Genomic DNA, 4,996 nt, shown 5'->3' with positions numbered 1-4,996 from the left:
CTCGGCCTCCCAAAGTGCTGAGATTACAGATTTTTATTTTGTATACAGAGTCGCCCAGGATGGAGAGCAGTGGCGTGATCTTGGCTCACTGCAACCTCCACCTTGTGGGTTCAAGTGATTCTCCCATCTCAGCCTCCCAAGTAGTTGGGACAACAGGCGCATGCCACCACCCCCACTAATTTTTGTATTTTTAGTAGAGACGAGGTTTCACCATGTTGGCCAGGCTGGTCTCAAACTCCTGACCTCAAGTGATCTGCATGCCTCAGCCTCCTAAAGTGCTGGGATTACAGGCGTGAGCCACCGTGCCTGGCCTAATTTTTTTTTTTTTAGAGGGAGTTTTGCTCTTGTCACCCAGGCTGGAGTGCAATGGCACGATCTCAGCTCACTGCAACTTCTGCCTCCTGGGTTCAAGCAATTCTCCTCCCTCAGCCTCCTGAGTAGCTGGAATAATAGACGCCCGCCACCACGCCCTACTAATTTTTTGTATTTTTAGTAGAGACGGGGTTTCACCATGTTGGCCAGGCTGGGCTCAAACTCCTGACTTCAGGTAATCCACCTGCCTCGGCTTCCAAGAGTGCTAGGATTACAGGTGTGAGCCACTGTGCCTGGCCCCAAGAATTTGCTGTTTTAAAGCTGTTAGCAATTTTCTACTTTATTTAATGAGAGACAACAGTAAAATAAGGAGTTTTGTATAGGAACTTGGAAGCCAAACATCTGGATTGAAACTTTTCTTCAGCACATTCCAGATATGAAGGCTCAGACAAATTTAACATCCCTAAACTTGTTTCTGCAACCACAAAATGCATTAGTACTAGTATCCATAGATCCATAGGGTTGTTATGAAGTTTAAATTGTATCATAGTTTTTTTTTTGTTTTTTGAGATGGAGTCTTGCCCTGTCACCAGGCTGGAGTGCAATGGCGTGATCTCGGCTCACTGCAACCTCCACCTCCCGGGTTCAAGTGATTCTCCTGCCTTAGCCTCCTGAGTAGCTGGGACTCCACGTGCGTGCCACCACGTCCAGATAATTTTTGTATTTTTAGTAGAGACAGGGTTTCCCCATGTTGGCCAGGTTGGTCTCAAACTCCTGACCTCAGGTGATCTGCCCACCTCAGCCTCTGACAGTGCTGGGATTACAGGCGTAAGCCACCATGCCCAGCCTGTGTCATAGTTTTAAGACCTTTGCATTGCACCTGGAAAAAAATAAACACTGGTAGCTGTGGAGTCCTAATAAGGGAAAAGGAGTCAGGCTGACAGTAGGGGAGAATGAAAAGAAAAAGGTAAGCTCTAAGTCTGCTTTTCTTCATGATCCAGGACATATAGTCCTCCTGTGCAAGTAACTCACGATCTTCCTATGCCCAACTTATCACCAGAACCTTGGCTGATAGAGAAAAATGCAAGTTAGCTCAGTGCAACCTTGGCATTATCAAATACTGCATGTAGCCCTCTCCAGCATAAGCACCATTCTGTAAAATCCCTAGCAAGCAGTTGTCTCCTTGCAGTCAGCTCCTCTCTTAGTGACCTGCCTGTTGCATCCTTGGAATGTATTTTTATACTATCTGCCTTTGTTTACCTGTCTTGGTAAGTTCCTTTACCACCTCTGCAACACTGGCCCCAATTAGTTGTTACCTGACAGCAGCTATTATTACTATTAATGATCATTTTGTCTACACAAAAGTCCAGGTAATATTATAAAACTGGTTGGAACTAAGTTGAGATTATGAGCTAAACCAAAATGTATAGAAATGTGAAAGGCTGTTTTCCTTGGGGGAAACATACATTTCTGGAGGTGATGGTTATTTATGCTTATACCAAGGGTTCTCAACCATCTGGAGGGCATTAAAGCGATATAAAAATCCAAACCAGTTGGAGTGGGGTGGGAGTGCAGGACCTATATCAATGTACTTTATTTTAATGTAATTATTTGAAATAGGGTCTTGCTCTGTTGCCCAGGCTGGAGTACAATGGCATGATCATGGCTCACTGTAGCCTTTTCCTCTTGAGGCTCAAGGGATCCTCTCACCTCACCCTCCCGAGTAGCTGAGACTACAGGTGCATGCCACTAATCCCAGCTAATTTTTTATTTTTGGTAGAGATAGGGTTTTGCCATGTTGTCTGTGCTGGTCTGGAACTCTTAGGTTCAAGCTGTCCGCCCATCTCAGTCTCTGAAAGCATTGGGATTACAAGCGTGAGCCATTGCACTTTGCCAGTTTATGTATTATTTTGAGATGGAGTTTCATGCTTGTCGCCCAGGCTGGAGTGCAATGGTGCAATCTCAGATCACTGCAACCTCTGCCTCCCGGGTTCAAGCGATTCTCCTGCCTCAGCCTCCCAAGTAACTGAGATTACAGGTGTGCGCCACCACACCTGGCTAATTTTTTAATTTTTAGTAGAGATGGGGTTTCACCATGTTGGCCATGGCTGGTCTCAAACTCCTGAACCTCAGGTGATCCACCTGCCTCAGCCTCCCAAAGTGCTGGGATTATAGCCTCACGTGAGCTACCGTGCCCAGCTGCCAATTTGTTTTTAAGTAAAGACAGGGTCTTGTTTTGTTTCCCAGGATAGACTTAAACTCTTGGCCTCAAGCCATCTACCTTGGCCTCCCAAAGTGCTGGGATTATAGTTGTGATGAACTGCAACCAGCTTGCTTTTTTAAAAAGCTCCTTAGATTATTCTAATGCTTAGCCAGAGCTGATAACCATTGGTTTTTTTCCCTAGCTTATTTGAGGCATAATTGATAAAAATTGTGTATATTTAAGGTATATAATGTGATATGATGTACATATACATAGTGAAATGATTACCACAATCAGTTATTCAATAAAATTTATAGGAGGGTGGACAGGCATGGTGGCTCACGCCTGTAATCCCGTAATCCCAGCACTTTGGGAGGCCGAGGCAGGCAGATCACAAGGTCAAGAGATCGAGACCATCCTGGCCAACATGGTGAAACCCTATCTTTACTAAAAATACAAAAATTAGCTGGGCGTGGTTGCATGTGCCTGTAGTCCCAGCTACTCTCGGGAGGCTGAGACAGGAGAATCACTTGAACCTGGGAGGCGGAGGTTGCAGTGAGCCGAGATCGCGCCATTGCACTCCAGCCTGGCGACAGTGTAATCCCAGCACTTCGGGAGGCTGAGGCAGGTGGATCACCTGAGGTCCGGAGTTCAAGACCAGCCTGACCAATGTGGTGAAACACCATCTCTACTAAAAATACAAAAATTAGCTGGGTGTGGTGGCATGCAGCTATAATCTCAGGTACTCAGGAAGCTGAGGCAGGAGACTCGCTTGAACCTGGGAGGCAGAGATTGCAGTGAACTAAGATCGTGCCATTGCACTCCAGCCTGGGCGACAAGAGCAAAACTCCGTCTAAAAAAAAAAAAAATTTACAGGAAGCCATTATTTTGGACTGAACTCCTGTACTAGGCCCCAACAGGCCATACCCAAATGGAGTTACTCATGTTAGAGTTCCATCTCATTAAACTAAAATGAAGTTGTTTGGCTGGACACGATGGCTCATGCCTGTAATCCCAGCACTTTGGGAGGCTGAGATGGGAGGATCGCTTGAGTTCAGGATTTCTTTTTTTTTTTTTTTTTGAGACGGAGTCTCGCTCTGTCCCCCAGGCTGGAGTGCAGTGGCCGGATCTCAGCTCACTGCAAGCTCCGCCTCCCGGGTTCACGCCATTCTCCTGACTCAGCCTCCCGAGTAGCTGGGACTACAGGTGCCCGCCACCTCGCCCGGCTAGTTTTTTTTTGTATTTTTAGTAGAGACGGGGTTTCACCATGTTGGCCAGGATGGTCTCGATCTCCTGACCTTGTGATCCGCCCGTCTCGGCCTCCCAAAGTGCTGGGATTACAGGCTTGAGCCACCGCGCCCGGCCGAGTTCAGGATTTCAAGACCAGCCTGGGCAACACAGCAAGACCCCATCTCTATTAAAAAAAAAAAAAAATTAAGTGTTTATGTCACCATCTAGGAAATCAGGAGACAGAGATAATAGCCAAGTCCCCAAACAGGCCAGCTTTAGTCAGCATAAGGAAATCCCCTCTGTTTTAACCTTTACAAGGAAAGTAACTTTGAAACCATCTCCAGCCTGTTCAACATGGCAAAACTCCATCTCTACAAAAAAATAATAAAAATTCGTCTGTAGTCCCAGCTACTCTGAAGGCTGAGGCAGGAGTCAATTGAGCCCTGGAGGTCCAGGCTGTAATGAGCCATGATTGCGCCACTGCAGTCCATCTGGGGTGTGAGAACAAGACCCTGCCTAAAGAAAAAAGGAAGCCACCAAGCTGTGTTTTGTTTTCTGCTTTCCTTAGCCCGTTTCTGTCTATAAGACCAACCTCCTCTGTTTAGCTTGTTGGAACACTCATTCTATTTTATAGAAGGAAGTGTTGCCCAATTCACATAAGTGATAAATAAAAGCTAATTAAGATCTTTAGGCTAGACGCAGTGGCTCATGCCTGTAATTCCAGCACTTTGGGAGGCTGAGGTGGGCGGATCACAAGGTCAAGAGTTCGAAACCAGCCTGGCCAACATGGTGAAATCCCATCTCTACTAAGAATACAAAAATTGGCCGGGCGCGGTGGCTCAAGCCTGTAATCCCAGCACTTTGGGAGGCCAAGACGGGCGGATCACGAGGTCAGGAGATCGAGACCATCCTGGCTAACACGGTGAAACCCCGTCTCTATTAAGAAATACAAAAAACTGGCCGGGCGCGGTGGCTCAAGCCTGTAATCCCAGCACTTTGGGAGGCCGAGACGGGTGGATCACGAGGTCAGGAGATCGAGACCATCCTCGCTAACATGGTGAAACCCCGTCTCTACTAAAAAATACAAAAAACTAGCCGGGCGATGTGGCGGACGCCTGTAGTCCCAGCTACTCGGGAGGCTGAGGCAGGAGAATAGCGTGAACCCGGGAGGCGGAGCTTGCAGTGAGCTGAGATCCGGCCACTGCACTCCAGCCTGGGCGACAGAGTGAGACTCCGTCTCAAAAAAAAAAA

This window comes from Theropithecus gelada, chromosome 14 (genome assembly GCF_003255815.1).
Source record: "Theropithecus gelada isolate Dixy chromosome 14, Tgel_1.0, whole genome shotgun sequence".
Taxonomy (NCBI): Eukaryota; Metazoa; Chordata; class Mammalia; order Primates; family Cercopithecidae; genus Theropithecus; species Theropithecus gelada.
The sequence above is the reverse complement of the archived record's forward strand: the minus strand, read 5'-3'. Positions refer to the sequence as shown.